The sequence below is a fragment of the Passer domesticus genome, chromosome 7 (genome assembly GCF_036417665.1).
Source record: "Passer domesticus isolate bPasDom1 chromosome 7, bPasDom1.hap1, whole genome shotgun sequence".
Lineage (NCBI taxonomy): Eukaryota > Metazoa > Chordata > Aves > Passeriformes > Passeridae > Passer > Passer domesticus.
Genome location: NC_087480.1, coordinates 44,442,175 through 44,459,909, shown reverse-complemented (window position 1 = coordinate 44,459,909; position 17,735 = coordinate 44,442,175). Strand labels below are relative to the sequence as shown.

General features: G+C 40.7%; 1 long non-coding RNA gene across 20 annotated transcripts in view; it reads right to left on the bottom strand.

The window, feature by feature from the left end:
- The window catches only part of LOC135305038 (uncharacterized), a 65,311-nt gene extending 48,822 nt beyond the window's left edge, over positions 1-16,489 (bottom strand). For 19 of the 20 annotated variants that reach the window (XR_010366306.1, XR_010366313.1, XR_010366316.1 and 16 more), the window contains exon 1: positions 16,127-16,489. This is a non-coding gene — a long non-coding RNA (uncharacterized LOC135305038). The remainder of the gene's footprint in view (positions 1-16,126) is intronic. The other variant, XR_010366321.1, reaches the window with a different exon arrangement.
- Between the last annotated feature and the right edge of the window lie 1,246 nt (positions 16,490-17,735).

Genomic DNA, 17,735 nt, shown 5'->3' with positions numbered 1-17,735 from the left:
ATGTGCATTACAGTTACACCTTACTAATTTTTAAGGAAGAGAACATGGATACTCTTTGGACTGGTCCCAGAGAACAACAAAATTTGAGAACAAAAACCAAAAAAAGCACTTCAGGAGAAAATAATTCCAGCTCTTGAAAAGTATGAGTGGTGGTAAGATTGCCATCTTATATTTAAAATAAAAAAATTACAAATCCTGGTCTTTAACACCCTGGCAGCCAAACTAAGAACTAATATCATCAGTGGGAATCCAAGCAGAAAGAATAAGTGCTCAGACCAAGGTAAAAAAAGCAGAATGAGGAATGAAGCCTTGTGATTTTGTGTTGGGAGCTAGATTGCAAGTCAGCTATTTGGAATGATATTTTCTTTTTCCCTCTCTGCTAAAAAACTTCTGTGTACCATGTAGAGGCATGGCATTCCTAATGGCTGGACTGCTTCTGGCTTTTACAGTATGAGAAAATTTTACTTCCTTGTTCTTATTCCTAAGGCATGCTTAAATATGGACTCAAAATTTAACTTCACAACAAAAATATGAGGACTCAGTCCTTACAACTTCACTTCTTTACTAGATGTTTCATTTGAAAATTTGCTCTGTAAAAGACAAAAATGGCATTTAAAATCATCACAATTTTGCATGGTACAAATTATTGAACAAAATCTCCCTGCTTTATCAATAACAAGAACCAGTTTGAAGAACAGTACAGAAAGTGTATACAATTCTCTCTTTACAGACTGCGTGGTACCACGATGCCCTATTGCTTTTCAGAAGCTACCCACATCATTTAACCTCCACATCACCAAGAAAACACAATCTGATATTTGCTTATTTGTGCATTCTGGTTTGTTGACTCTTCTCCAGCTAGAAAAAACCAAGGATGAGCACATTTCACATGTGAGTTTCATGCTCTGCAAGGAATGAAAGGTCAAAGGGTAGCAGGCAAAAGCTATTTGCCATTCAGTTCTAATTTCCCTCATAAATTATTAAACAATCCCTTATGCATTTCCATCTTTGATAGTCTTGTGGTATAAAGTGTAAGTCAATGGATAAGCTAATTGCAATAAGCAGAAGTGGTATTTAATGCACTGGACACTTTCAACAGCAAAGTAGTTCTAATTAGTGTTTCTAACTGATGTGACAGCAGTTTACAGAGCACCAAAATAGTTCCTCATTTGTCAAGTGGGTCCGAAGCTTATGGCAGCTTTCTGATCATCTCCCTTGCCGCAGGACCTGAAAGCACCTTCAAAAAGCTTTCTCTCATTGATCTTTAGTCAGATGCTGACTGAAAGGCACACAGCTTTGCCAGAAAGAAGATAGATAGATAGATGCTGTACCAGCATGAAAATGTCACTTACTTAATGAAAAAGGGTACCTGTTCCCAGCCCCTCTGAATGCATGCATATGCACACACAAACATACACGAGCCCAAACCCAGAGAGGCAGTGAAAAGGGACATTTCTATTAAGTTAAGCATTTGATGTGTGTGTAAAGTACTGTCTGCACAAACTTACCACATCAGATCATATAAGGCATATCCTTATATACACACAAATGGCATCCCACAGTCTGTGACTGAAATGCAGAGATTTTCAAAATTTCATTAAGCAAGCTCTTCCCTCTAGATTTTTCATTATTAGGCATGCAGTGCATCAAGTGAACTACATCATTAATTTCAAAATATCACAGTTTACTTTCCTTGTCTATGATTTCTTCTACTGTGTCGATAGTTCAGCTATCATGCTGTTCTCTGAGGGCTGAGGGAGTAAATGATGGCATGTCAGGTAAAGAGCAAGTATTTGCTGAATACAGTGTCAAGAAAGTTCAGAACAGTTTTCTCTTTGTTGCACTTGTTTTATAGCCATCATTAAACTAAATATTGCTGTTAGTTATGGGATAAACGATGACATTTTCCTACATAGCTCAGACAACATTTAAAAGAGCCCATAAAAGCATTTATAAGACTTTAAAAATAGTTTTTGAACTCAGTGCCACACAGGTTTGTCAAAAGCCACTCTTTACTGAAACCCCTGCACTACGTAGCAGAAGCTGTGCTGATATGTTACAAGCAGCATTATTTGATGGTGCCACCTGTGTACCACAGTCTTGGATGCTGGAGATGCAGCATCCCTGTGATGCATGTTCCAAATATTGCCCAATTTCTCAAAATGAGAAGGGGATGCACAAAGAACTGTAACAAAACAGCTGAGCTGTCTGCACATGCAGGCTGCCCATCTCTGCAGTGCCTGCACCACTGGCTTCTGACCAGCTGCCTTGAGTTCTGGGGTTGTTCTGGCCATCAAACCTCTTTGTGCATCTGGTGCCCTGCTGTGTTCCACCAGAAGCCTTTCTTTGCTGGGTCCCATAGGAACGGTGCTGAAAAGCCAGCAGATATTTCAGGAGTGCAAAGCAGAACCTCTACCAGTTCATTAAGGGAGATTTAGAATTACTTTTGGCTCTGTGCCTTATTGAGGGATAACCTGTTCCACTACTCAGCCTATGTACTTCCTTAAACTAAAAGCTAAATTGAAAATGCATTATTTGCACCATATAGGGGTTAAACCAGTAAGAAAGGAATACTAATGGGAAAAGATTTTGTGGTTATTCTTTTCCTTGAGAAAGAAAAGAGATCTTCACTACATGCTTCATATCCAGATTGAACCTTGAAAGGTTCAATGTCCTTCCAGAGACAGAAGACTTGGTATCTGGAAATAGAGAACTAAAGAAACAGAAAAAAACCCTGCATTTTGTTTCAGCATGCACAGTAGTTTTACTTCAGCATTTTCTCAGTCCCAAAGGCATGGTGGAATAATGAACTATTTGGCTGATGTCAACACTCCTTTCTCTGCCAAGGCTTATACCCAGCCTGAAGGAAACCAAAACAAAACCCCAAACAAAATCCATTGCTGCTATGAAGGGTTTTGAAGCAAGCATGATAGATACGCAAGGATGACCAGCTGAGAATTAGGCCCACTGTTCTAGGAGGGGATTCCTCCCTCCCTCTAAAGTCTATCTCTGTAGCTATCCCATAGTTTTTAAATACTCAGTTTGACCAGCTGAAACAACAGTGTAATTTCAAGTCAGTCATGGAGGCTGCTACTCACAAATCTGTCCTCTTGCAGGAGACCGCAGCTCATAAGAATGTGTGGAAGGCAATATCACTTAGTGCAGCATGGGCAATTAGGAGTAGGGAAGGGACTGGGTCAGAACACAAGTCAGAAATAATAGAGAGCATGCACTAATTGGAGAAGCTTTTTATTTTATTAGTGCTTCCATGTCAAATTAGTCAAATGTCTGAGGCACTTACTGAGTGGGTGAGCTGTGAATGCTGTGAGCCCAGCACAAAGCCACGTGCAGCGTCCCATCTCACTCCTTGCATTTCCTCTTCTCTGCTTTCTGGCCTCAGGACTCTGCCTGTCATGCAGTGCCTGTCTCCATCAGCCTGGTCACCTTTCAAAGAGGATGACCTGGTTCACAAATGCAAAACAACATTTGACTAAGACATTCCCTGAGCCAAGTCTTGGGTACCAAACCCCACTGGCTTCACAGTCTGGCTTCGCTGCAGTGCAAGGGAGGCAATGCATCCTTAAATCCATAGTGCTGCAAAATCTGCCTGTCCTCTGAACATTCTACGATAAGAGACAAAATCAGTGAAATACTTGGATGAATGACAGCCCAACAGCCAAACTACAAGGCAAAAACCTGGTCTGAGCCAAGTGAGCATGGAACACCTAAACCACAGCACAGGTTCCCAAGGGAGGCAGAAGAGCTAGAGGTGCAGTCTGTGGTTTACCAATACAGAATTTGCATTTGTACTGGTTTGCTCTAATTTAAGGCATTTTCACACTGGCTTTCAGGCTAGGCAGAGGATTATCAGTGCCCCTACTTTCCTTTGAAATTCTCATACCAATTTTCTAAAAATGATCCAGAATACTATGCAGCTTTGTTTAGATTAAAAAACATCACTGGAAAACTTGCTTTTGCATGGAAGTGCACTCTCTCTGCTCCTGCTTTGAAAACTTAGTTTCCACTGCTCTTGCTTATCATTTCCCAAAAGGTTTTGCATCACACGGGACAGAAGGAGCCAAAACATCATTGTTCTACCATAGTTTACAGCACTGTCTTGGAGAGACCCCTGTGTCACAGGGTCACTCATAGAAGCACTGCTACATAAACTTTGTCTTGCTTGCTTTGAAAACTGTTACTCTTTTTAGGTCTCTGACCTCACTTACAAGTCCCTGTCTTAATTACTGCTCTTGTATTTTCATTTCTGTTATTTGATCCACTTATTGACTTTTTTCTCTGATGTCAGTTTGTGTTGCCCTAGCAAGCCTTCCTATCCTTTTATCAACTAATGTCCTATACTTTCACACTAATTTTTTTACTAAAAAACAGCTCTCCAGTTTCTTTTGTAGGTCTAGATCTGTTATGAATATTAATAGCTTCTTGCAAGCTCTATTTGTGGGAGAGTGCTGGTCTTTGATCTGTGGCTTTTTCTTGAATACACTAGCATCTCTGCAATTGGGCTTTGGGTCCCTTTTATGTTTTCCTACCAGACTCCTTTCTTCGTTTCCATCTTTTGCTTTCACTGTAGAGTTGGAACCTGTGGAAGACCTTTAAGCATTTTTCTTTATTAAGTAAGCCCTCTCATACAGGCACAGTCTATGGTGATTTCAGCCCTCATTGTGGACTATTTCTGTACATTCCCTAAAGGCATCAAGCCATTCAGGTGGGAGCATGTAATTTGTTTTGTACTGTAGAATTCCTGCCATGCCTATATGTATTTAGACCACAGGCAAACCAATAAAGTTGTCATAGAAACAAAGCATTTCATGAATAAATCAATTCATAACAAACTTGTAAACTTTGAAGAATCCACTGTGCTTTAACAGCGCATCTATTATATGAAACACTAATCATGTTTGTAATGAATAACGTACACATTCTACACGTGTCCATTTGTTTAGTCCTGTTGGGTATCTTATAAATATTAAGTCTTTCCTGTATGTTGTGCATGTCTCCACAGCACGACAAGACTGAATTGGATGCTTGCATGATAATGTATCAGCAGGAATTTTTCTATTTATTTTTTGATGTGTGAGGCAGAGAGGTTCAGTAAACTCTGAATGCCTTTTTTACATGTCAGTGAGATTGAAAGTATCAGTGCAGTAATTCTTTTTCTAGTCACAGACAACTTAATAGGACTTCATCCACTCTTCATATAATTATCAAAAAAAGCCCAGACAATGAGAGTCTGATAAAAGAAGCAGATAATATTGATGAGAGCTGATAATACAAGCATAAGTTCACAGGCTGAGAATATCCTACCTTCTTTCGCTCTATTTTGGTTTCACTGAAATGCGTGCATCTGTGGTGGAAATGCTGCTAGAATTGATCAAAATACAGTACCAAAACTTCACTTTGCACATCATGCTTTCACTAGCACTTAGGTGAAATGGGTGCAAAATACGACCTGCCTGACACAGCACTCTGCTTCCCTGCATGGGAATGACTAAGCCAAACAAGATAGAGATTTTTTTGGAGTCTCAGTTTAACAGTCCCCTGACTTCAAATGAATTGTCATGCAGTGAGGTAGGACTTGCTGTGAGTTGCACATGTGTTTGAACACTCAGCTACCAACCCAAAGCCAACAGAGAGATTTTTCAAGTACACCTATGAGAAACATGTCTATGAACAAGGTGAAGGAAAGGAGCACATGACGCAGGGGAATAAAAGAAATAACACATTATTACAGAAAAATGATTAGCATTCAGAGGCTGCGTGTCTTCCCAGAGACAGATACACATGATTAAAACATGGTTCACACAAGGACAGCCTCATGGGGCCCATCCATAGGGGCTCCCAAAGGCCAGAGCAGGTCCCTCCCCAGCACCAGGCTTGGTTTTCAATCTCTGCAAAGGAAGGGCCAAGCTGAGGTTTCTGTTACAGTGAAACACCTTTCTGACTCCTCCATGCAATAGCGCTTGTGGAAAAAGATATGGATAATAGTCTTAAGTATCTATCCCAGAAAACACGTGCCTGAATAACAAATTGCTAACATAAATTGGTAGCAAGATATGTTATACATGGCACACGGATCAGCCAGATGCAAGGTGGAGTCTCATTCCACTGATCCCAGTAACTAAGCAGTACGTGATTAGCTTAATATTGTTCTATAACCCATTAATATTATGTAAACTTCATCACCAATACCCTTCATTGTATAGCTACATCTCACTTTAAGGAGTTATTTTGAAACAGCAAGGGAAACAAATTGGAGCAATATATTTTATAGATACAAGTTCAAAAATGTCTCCTTTCTTGGGAAGTAATGCAAGTGCTTTTTCTAGTTTTCTAGAATATTCATTTTTTGCTTTGCAGTTGAGAAAATTGCCAGTATTTATTTTATTATGTCTTGGATATTTACAGGAGACAAGGACTCTAAAAATAAAACTTCACATTTAGGTGGCCTGTTTCTCTACAGAATTTTTCCCTATTCACAATTGGAAGGCTGCAAATAAAGAACTTGGCTCACAGACATATGCTGCAGGATGGGCAATGTTTGTGTTGTCTATGCACAAACAAAAGCTCTCAGTGAGTTAGTGCTGTCCAGGAATATGCTATAGGAATCACAGCTCAAAAGCAAAAGTCATCTGCTTTCACATTCACAGAGCCTTCTTTTAACCAAGTATTTTACAGATCTGTTATTTCCATAGAAAAATACATTACCCAGTAATTAGGTTCATTTATGGAATCAAATCAAGGCTGTCTACATTTCTGCTGGGTAATGTTCTCCACAAACAATCCTCTCTCCTGGCTCCTCTGATTATTTTATGATTCCTCTTGCTTCTTGTCAGTACAGATTAAAGGTAACACATACAGCTGGGAACAAACATAATTTTCCAGCAATAGCATTTTGTTTTCCTTAATAATTAACAAGTGCTGCTGACTAACCTTCCAGTATAAAATGTGCACCTTATCGAAAGGGAGCGGACAGGTTAGAACAGCTCACTTGGGATATCAAAATAAGAAGTGTGATTAAAGCATTAAAGATTTAGAGGTTGACATTAAGGGATGAAAGGTGGAATTACTGTAAATATAAAACTGTTCAGCATTAAATGGAATGTGTTACACTTGAAACAGTCTTTCAAAGTGCTAACATTTCGGCATTAATTATTAATAGAAACTGACAGCTCATTTTTAATTTGAGCCTAATGACAAGGTTCCTTAAGAGATAAATACAACACACTGGCTCAGAGGGTTTGTGGATCTTTTGAAAGGCTCTCTAGGTTGTCTAGACATTAATCTGAAAATTCCTCAAAACATAACAGTCTCTCCACAGAGGTAAAAGAAAAAAAACCCCAACAATTCAGTGAGTACCAGCCCGCCCTCTCTCTGGGGACACCTGCCCCACATCAGCAGAGTGCCACTGGCAGCACTGCCCCTCTGCTACACATCCAGATGGCCACGGAGAAAGTCCCAAGGGTGCACCACCAGCCTTCACTGCCCCCTTCCCCACCAGACAAGCTTTGGAAAATGTGTGCTTAGTTTTCTGAGTGCTTTCCTTATCAGACCACAAACATGTTCATACATCACTAATCACCTAATGTTTTTAGAACAACTACCCATCTCCTTTTCCTACTTGTCATAATTTTGAGTTATGTCACCAAAACAATGAGCCTTAGAACCCAGTTCTGATCCCAGCTCAGTCTCCATCACTCAGGAGTAGTCACTGTCATGAGTGAATAGGAGAACAAGGCATGCACCAAAAACAAGGAGGGCAGACATACACCAAAAACAAAGTACAGGATCACGGGTCAGGCCAGGCAGAAGGACCTTTGCAAAAACCTGCTATTTCTGCATCACTTCCATTGGTCCAAATAAACTTTTGAAGCATCTATCAATAAAAATACCATTATTATATTTCTGCTATTGAAACTTGAATTATATTCCATGAAAAAAAATGCATTTTAGATGTGAAATAGGATCTATTCCACAATATCTTTATTACATAAAGCATACTAAATCTTTTGTTATTAGAAAAATTTGTAGTAGCACTCAGCTGCTCCTTTGGGACACTACAACTCTCCTGGGAGTGTGAAGTTCTGAATAATCCATCAGAATGAGGGTCAAACATAGCTCCTTAGCTCTGGCAGGTGTGAAGGCTCACAAGTGACAGTGCACTTCCTTCCAGCCACGGAAACAACTGCAGCAAGATCAAGTGAAGATACATGGCCATTGCATTCCTGCAGGGGAGGTGGGAAATGGGGGAGATGGGAAGAAAGTGGATGGGGCAAATAGTGGGCAAAATAAAATGTAAGAAAACAAACACCCCATGTTTTGGGATACGACTGGAGAAAGAAAGCAGAAGGAACATGCTGATAGTTTTATCTGCTCTTACTGACACATTCAGAATTCCTCAGGGGCTGGAAAGAAACGAGGCAGTTTGCAAGCTGGGCTTTCACTGTGCACAAGGCTGTCTCACAATATGATAGGAATTAACTTGTGTCTACAAAAGGCAATATTTGGCAAAGAAGGCACTGAGGCCATGAGTCTGTCAAATTAAAGGACATTCAGAGAAGAAAAGCACTTGTATACTGATTTAATTCAAGCATCAGATAAAGGAAGGATAAGTAAGGGTAATAAGGAGGAAGTAAGAAAAATCATTGCTTGAGAATACACTATGATTTCACTGCAAAGCCTGCTGATGTGAATCTTTTTGGGCTTGGCTTTTCTGTTTACTCTGTGCTTTTGTTTTGCTTCAAAGAAATTTGTGCTAGAAGTAGCATGTTAGGAGGATCAAAGTTACAAGATGACTTCTGGGAAAAACATGTATATAAAACACTCAGAACTTGACTTCTGGTGCTATCTTGGAGTTAGTGTTCACTGAGTTGCTTTTTGACACACACAGTTCCTATAGCTTACAGGAAATCTGATTAAATCAGATGTGTTCCCCATTAGTGTTAAACAATCTAACTCTACCTGCTCATGGTAATATCCAAGTACTGTCTCTGGAGTAATTAAAAATAACATTTGAAAACCAAGAATTTTTGTTTTTGTTAAGCTGTCTTACAGAGATTTTGCATGATCTCTGTCAATAACTAAACACCTGTATTCTGCTAAGTGGAAAAGCTGAGCTAAGAAAAGCTGTTCAGTTTATATACAAAATAAAATTGCTAAATTCACCTAAATGAACCATTTAAAGCAAATTGCTTTACTCGGGACTATTTGCCATTTAGGAGTTGTTAGAGAAGTATGAAATATACCTAATGAAATACACAGCCATACAAAAGTCAAGGCTTTTTTATAAGTCATTCTTTAATGAAAGATGAGGCATTTTCTTGTAAAAGTGTTGCCAGTGTGTATATTTCTAAAGCATATTAAGAAATGTACAATCAGAAGCAGCATGCTGTTCTACCTTCTGCTCATTTCCTTGAAAAAGTTCCTGTCACAAATAGAAATGGTATCTGAAAAGACTCAGTGAGTGCATCTTTTCTAGGAAAAAGAAAAGATTTCCTCTTCATTTGAAGATGTGATTCCAGGGATGACAAGGCAGTTTGCAATTTCAGCATGTCTCCTGATTTTTATAAAAGAGAGGAACAACAGCTTCAAAGGCCCAGCTCCCAAGTATGAAATCCTTTTGTAAATTTATCTCTTGGCTCCTAAATATCTGCTTTAATAAGCTGGTGTCAATACATACACTACACTTGCACATATGAGGGCCACATATAGTTCTGATTGTTGTCGTGACAGCCTCACCCCATTCCAGCTCTCCCAGAGCCTTTCTGGGTTCCCCCATCAAGTTTTACAAACACACACCCCAGTCACAAACCTGAACTGCAGGCTCCTGCCCCCCAGCACAAGCAGCACCCCTGCAAAAGGGGAGCACCCATGTTCTGTGCCACATTTGGAGGCTGCTCATGCAACAGCACGTGCCAGTATTTTCACTAGCTCCAAGACAGGATTGAATCTGCAATCAGATTCAATCCTGTCTTGGAGCTAGTGAAAATACTGCCACAACAGATGCACACCACAGAGAAAAAGCTGTAATAACTACCTACACATGCTTCTTTGAGGATGCACAGCCTCCTGCACCAAGTGTACACATCCCATTTTATGACATTGCTCATAAGGGCAGCAAGTGTTGATATTGCACATATCTTACTACATCCGAGCCCTGTGACATCCTCCGAGGGCTTTTAAACTAGCAATGTATGCTGTACATATTCTGCCTTGCACACAGACTAGAAAGGGTTCCATATTTCTCACCTCTCATTTCTCTTCCTAACCTCACAACCACCTCAACTGAACATCTATAAAAAACAATAAGGTGACTTCAAATAGACAAAAGAAATCACAAACTTTACTCTCAGTGACTGCAACAAACCTTGGCTGCAGAGACTTGAGCTCCTTCCTGACTTCACCACCATGTAGGACAGATTACCACTAGCAAATCTCATGTACACATACAAGGTAATGCCTCATGCCAGGATTTTAGAAGACAGCAGCAGTTCTAACCTCATGAACCAAAACATTTTATTTTTCTAGCATATATTCATCAATAAAGTAAATGTGAAGGGTCATTCTAAAACCACAAAGCATTGTGTCAAGATTTCTTATTATTTTTCAGCGAGATCCTCTCCTGTGGTTTTTGTGTCTGCAGTGGGTTTCCAAAAGAGGTAAAAGGGCCTCAGTAACTATCTCCTGGCTTGCACTCCACAGCCCCCACTCAAGGCCAGCCCTGCAGCCAGCACAAACCTGAGCTACAGCCCCTGATGCCACTGGAGCTTTTCTGCTGTGCTGAGAGGGGGAATTGGCTCCTGCAGTTCTGGTGTACATGATGGCCCTTTCCAGTCCATGATGACTTTTGAGGCAGCATTAATGCAAACACAACTCCTTGCTCTTTGAAAGGCAGACATCTCCTACAATCTGACACCAACAATTTGTACACCTGAAGGAACTATGCTGAAATGGCACCAGGAAATTAATTTATTATTGTTTCATCTTGTCAAGATTGGAAGGTTAGAAGGTGTGCATTTGTGAAGTGGCACACAAAGGGTGCAGTAGTGGGAGTTTAGGAGGCTCTGCCAAGGAAGAGGAATGCAAACTGCATGTTTGGAGCACTTGGCACTAGGCCCTGCAAGTCTCTAGGAAGCAGCAGACATGGGGAGGAAGGAGGAGCTGAAAGCAAAGCAAACAAGACAAGTCTGAACCCTGAAAACAGGCGGGGAGGGGCTCCAGGCATTAGCCTGGGAGGAAAGGCAAGAAGCTAAGCTCCAGCCTGCAGCATTGAAGGACAAGGGAACATCAATAGGAGATGTCGTGGAGACAGCTGAAGAGCTGAAATTCGGGGTAAAAAATAAATTGGAATAGGACCAACCAAATAGGTGTAGAGATTAAATCACATAAGAGGAGCTGGCAGGGAGAGAAATGGTCTTGTAAACCACAAGAATCAATAAAACAGAGTTTAGGAGGAAAGATGCTGCTTATAGCAGTGCTGACTGAAAAAAATTGAATGGGACAATGAAAACCAATGTAGAGCAAAGTAAATGTGAATGCCTGCATAAACTGGAAATCCTAGTACAGATCTTCTTGAAGAACTAAGACAAAAAACAGCTCAGCTAGTGTAAACTGGCACAGCTCCACAGAAAGCCAAGGGTACCTTGCCATCACCAAGTCAGCCTCAGTGATGCCTTTAGACTTCTCTAGGCTCCTCGTGCCCTGTCCCCCAGTACTTTATTAACTATATCGCATATGTGCAGCCATACAAGGCTAACAAAGTGGTCTTACCACCAACTTTAAGAAGCGTCCATAAATTGTATTTGAGATAAGTAGTAGAAGTGGCATAAAAACATGAATATTGACTTTTATCCATTGCTGACAGACGCTCCCATAAAGAAAAAACTAAGGAGGCTTACTGTGTAATTGTTCAACACAGTGATTTACTGTGCAATCCTGCAAAGCTTATCATGTAACTCATTGTGCAAGTCCCTGATTTACTGTGAACACTGCAGAGCTTATCACAATGTTTCTGTGGGAAAGACTTGGCACCAGCTTGGGATAGGGTTTCACAGACCATTAATGATGATTGACAGGTTCATTTCAAATGAGTTATGTTCAAGTTCACAGTACAAAACCATCATGCTTTGTGATATTCAGATATTTTAACTTCAGTGCTGTATAAATATCCTCACCACCAAGAAATTACTGAACAAGCACACGAGACTGGCTTGGTTTACATTTCTCTCTTGTTTTATATATTGTCATTAGAGTCAACCTTCACCTTTTCATGGTCCATATATGAAAAATGGAAATGCTGCACTTTTTCTTCAGATTGGACTGGGTGAGATATGTACAACCCTTCAACCCAATTATGAAAAGCTAAATGCTCTCAGCTTAGGTAAAATATTTTCAAAACCATAAATCTGCATTTTTGAAGGCTGGGAGACATGTTTATAAAATACTAAGTGTGTGTCTGACATGTCAGATAAAGCCCAGCATAAAAATAATGTAAATGCCACTTAGCCAAATGTTTACCTGGTTTCCTTTTTGCTTGGCTGGGCACATTGAACTTGAAGAAATAGAATAAATATCTGATTTTCATGGAATTCCTATGCTTGAGGCAGTCCTGATAAAACTGGAATCAGGTACTGACTGCTGCAGGTAAGTGGGGAGATACCATCAGGTTTGTGTGGCTCTGAACCAGTGCCATGCTAGAACCACACAAAACCAGCAAGTCTGACTTTCTACACAAGGGCATGAAAAGGAATGGATGAAAATACCACTTGAATTACATGGATAACATGTTGAAAGATAAATGCAAAACTGGAGAGGTTGTCCAGCAGCTACCACCAGTTCAGGCCAACTCACTGTCAAATCCTGCATTCAGCACAGGACTGACTACTTGCTGAATCACCTGGCACAGACCAACAGCAATTTTAAACATCCATTTCTCCCTTCCCCACTTTGTAAACAGTAACCTGGGCTTTACAAAAGATCAAGACTTCACCTCGCATGGCCACACCACAAATTGCACATGATTCTACAGTGGAAAAGCTCATGCATTAGTCCTGTTATCATGAGTAAAGGGAAGATCAGGAAATGCTTAATGGCCAGTTTATTTCCAACAGCCCAGTCCATGTCATTGTGTAGTACAGTGCTGATCAAACAGGTGGATGCTAAGGCTTGCTTTCCTTATACTGGACAAAAGCCAGACCTGCTGTAGTCCTTGAGAGGCCTTCAGTGCACACTGCACTGTAAAGATGCCCAGCTCAGTCCCTGGGTATCAGGGCAGGCTGCCTTTCCTGCTCCTGTCAGAGCAGCCCTTAGGAAGCAAAATACAACCCTGAGAACAAATCAAACATCCCCAACAAGATGGGCCTGTGCACATCTCCCACTCTTAGACCCTGTTCAGTGCTGATATGGAAAAGATACAAGTGTGGCTCTGCTGCCATGGATGTGACCATTCATATCCAGTCAGGTCTGGACTTGGTAAACGGATACAGGGTGTAAAAACTGCAGCTGAAAATGGCAGCTTGGATACATCTCAAATACTCTGTGCTTCTGTAGAAGAGTTTGTTCAGGCAGGCCTATTAACAGCCCACATCTCTTCAGGCAGTGGGATGAGAGCAAGAGCAAAAGCATGCTCGTGGCATGGAGACTCAACAACCCCAGGACCACGGCAAAGAGCAGGTTTCCTTTACAAACAAGCTGAATTCACTACTAAGGTGTTTTGGATCACACTGTGTTAGCCATAACCACAAGAGGAGTCTTAAAGCAATCAGTTTCTAAAAAACCCACCCAGTTTTCATTGTTCCTGTTGCAAAAAAGCATTTAAACACATTTTTGCACTGTTACAAGCAAAGAGCACTGAGCCAGCATAGCCACAGAACTGCCTCAGCTTTCTTTTCTCACTGAATCAGTGATTTACTTCCATTATTTATAGTGGAAAACAGCAGGATTTCCATCTCCTGTAATTAATTTTCAATACTGTAGAAGACTGAGCACCTGATTCACTGACTACAAAGGCAACCAAAGCACATGCTTCAGTTCAAGCATGTGACAAACTGTTTCAAGTAATCAGGGCCAAGGAAGTGTGCAGCAGTATCTGCTGTAGGTGCTTCCACATCATCATTTTCCTCCTCATCTGCTACCATGAATCAGTGCTGTCTTGCCACTGGACTGGCTGACCTATTAAAAATGTATCTGGACATCCAGCTGTACCCTGTGATATACAGTTAGCTCTGTTCCGTCAGATTGATTTACAGAAAGGAATATGCTTATCTGGAAAGGTAAAAATCACAAGGCAGAAAAGGAACAGCTGGCAAGTCTTAAAGACAAAGGGGAGGCTCTCTTCAGACACTTTTCTTGTATAATTTATGCTGTAGACATTTTACTCTGTCTAATTGCCCCATTTCAATCTAATGTCAGTTAATCAATGACTTCTGCATAGCATGGAGGTGAACCCTGGATGCAGAACAAATGCATAAATTTGGTCTGCCTTTTTGCAGGCGCTACTTACAGAGCCTCATCTTTTGCATTTGCTTTCTGGAATTGAAATTTCTTCTCTTTTGACTCATCCCCAGCAAAACACCCACGCTCTCCCTCCTTTGAGTCACAGTGTTTTTGTATTTTTAAATCATGATTACACTTCTGTAAAATGTAGATTTTTGAAGAACCCCACCACTGCTTTTTACTATTATTGTTTTATTATTCTCCTATTTTTATTTGGAAGGTCTGCTTCTCAAACCTTTTCAGGTGGTAAGATCCTAGATATATAATGAAACAAACATTGTGACTTTTTGCTTTGCCTCTGAAGTCTTGATTTTATGCCTTTCTTTCCCTTACTCAATATATTCAACCATAGTTTTAAAATGAGAATATATTATCCCAAGTACTTGGAGGGACCCACAGGTTTTTTTCATCTTCTAGGCTAATCTATGTAGAGCAGTTGGAAACAAAAAGCATTCAGAGATTATGCCAATCAAACCCTACATGTAAAGGATCTGATTTGGCAGGTGCTCCAGTCTACAACTTTGTGGGATGAAGCCCATATTCTTCCATTACCTTCACACTAATACTACATTTAAACAGACATGCATCCAAATACACTGGTAGATATCCTGGAGGAGAACCCTGCACTTATCCCAGAGAAGCACACTCTTGCTTCCACTTCAAACTTGTCCTATCAGAATCTGGCAAAAAAAAATAGGGAACATTTCATATTTTTTAAGGAAAACTGGAAAGTCTGCCCAAGCAGTAGTAGCTTAACTGAGTGTAAGGATTGAAATCTGTAGGTAGTTATCCTCTGTCCTCCTGGAGGCCAGATAGGCCTTGTATAGAGTTGGACAAAAATGTAGGCAAAGTGACATTCTTTTCCATATTTTTTTCTAAATGGTGGAGAAATGCAACATAAGGTGCTTTATTTATCCCATTTCTTTAAATGGCCTACATGTGTAAATAAGTTGTTCTGCTGAATGTATGAAACAGTGCCCCAGGTTTCTTAAGAGCTGGATGTTTACTGAGGAGATATTTTAGAGAATTTTAACTTGATTCATTCTGCTGCAAATAACTGTAGTCCCCCTCTTGGAAGGATGCATGCAATTTGGATCAGCTAACCAGTCTAACACTCTGACCCAAAAAAGGCAAGCTAAGACAAACTCTCCAGATTCTTCTCAGCTCCCAATTGCCACCACACCAAATCTTTTACCATGGCCTGCACAAAACACATGGATGCCAGGAGGCTTATGTTTTGATTTACAAAATTCTCAAACAATAGCTTGGGTTTGCACAGAATAGGTTGACACAAGGTGAGGCAGGTGAGCAAGCACAGAAACCCTTTGGCTGCACAGGAGCTCAGAGGAGAGCACAACCTCGCTGCAGCTGTGTCAGCTCAGCTTCCACCAGCTGCATCCCTGCAGGAGCTGCAGCCCCTGTCCCCATGTCCCTGAGGAAAAGTCTGGAACACTAGAGCTGAAAAGCTATTGCAGAACAATTGCTCCAAGATATTAAATCTAGCTACTTTTTTATTCTCCTAAGAAAACTTGCCTTTCTAATAAGAAATAGGTTATAGAGACATGGGACAGGGTGGGTCCCTCCAGGTTAAGTAAACTCCATTAAAGCATTTACTTACCTCAGCTAACCATGTCTTCTCCCAGTGGGAAAGGATCAGGACCAGTCACAGAGCAGCTGGTGGAGAGAGCAGGACAGCTTCAACCACCAGTCCCAACATCAGGCAGGGTCACAGCAACCACACAGGCCTGGGGCCAGGCTTAGGGGATAATCTGCAGGTCAGGGTCAAAACCAGATCACCCTGCAGACTGCCAGCCAGGTCCATCCTGACAGGACAGCTCTGTCACCAAGCCTGGGGACACACACAGGCCAGAGTCCACAGCAGCAGGGTGCACACACCAGGAGCTGGAGACCAGCAGCCCCACAGCACTGCTGAGAAACCAGGGGCTGCAAAGGGGTGAGCCTAAATCCTGAGTCCCTGGAGGGGGTGGGATGCCTCAGGTGAGGCTGGTCAGGGGCATTAATACCTATCAGTGCCTTGAGGCACCTGACACCTAATTTATTGTTCAATTAATTTCCGTGCACATTTACAGCAAAGTGGGGGGTTAGACTGCATTACACCATGCACTAAAAAAAAAAAAAAATAATAAATACAAAACCCCACCAAAGCAAACCCCAAGTACCCTGGTGAAAATATTAAGAGAGACCTCTATTAAAAATACCAGCTGTGATATGGAGTCTCAGAGGGGATATGAGGTTTTATTCAATATTTCCTAGCTGAACTCAACACTCTGCTTGGGGAGCTACAATAGTGCACAATCAAAACCTTCTCTTATTTACCACAACAGTCGACTGTATTGTGTCACATTGTTGCTAGTACAGAAGTTATTTAATATCATTTTTAGTTGTAAATTACAGCTCCAAAATTTTCCATATGTTTTATTCAATACCCATTGAAATATTATGTTAATTGTTCCAAAATAGGTGGAATTTGTCATCAAAGAACAGATCAAGATCCCACTAACTTAAAACAGTCTTTTTCTTCTGCCTGAAAAGAGTAGGACTACCTGGGGATATTTTTTGCTTTGCCAAAGGAGAGAATCAGACCGATGAGAGTTTGGCTCATCAGGAAGATGTATAATGTATTTTATCTTCAGTTTTTGAGAAAACCCTGTGTCAGAAACGTGTATTGTAGGTGGAATAAATTCACTGCTGTATAAAATTAGAAATCATTCTGAGATCACATGTAAAACAAACATGGTCAACAATAAGGTTGCTTTAAAAGCTATTTGATTTGTGGTAATATTCCTCTTCTAATACACTATCATTAGTATTTTATTGATCTCAAAGTTCTTGGTATTTCAAAGGCTCTGATTAAAATTTTCTCCAAATATAAGAAAAAAATCTATTGCACCAATTATATGAGCAATCTGAAGTCTGTAGTATGTGTCACTTTGCAGGACAAAACAGTAGCAAAAGGAAATAAAAGCCAGTGTCAATCTTCAATGAAATTAACACAATTTAAAGCTGCTCCAGGCAAAACAATGAAATCTGTAATTTATCAGCACTGGATAACATCACCAGGAGAATTATTTAATGATTAACTACAGTGGGCTGGAGCCTGAGGTGAGGTGTACTGGAGTGTGCTCTGCCTCAGAGCTGAACCACTGCAGAATAAACCCCAGCAGGGCTCTCCTGCTGCCTGGGACACGACCGGGGCAGGGGGAATA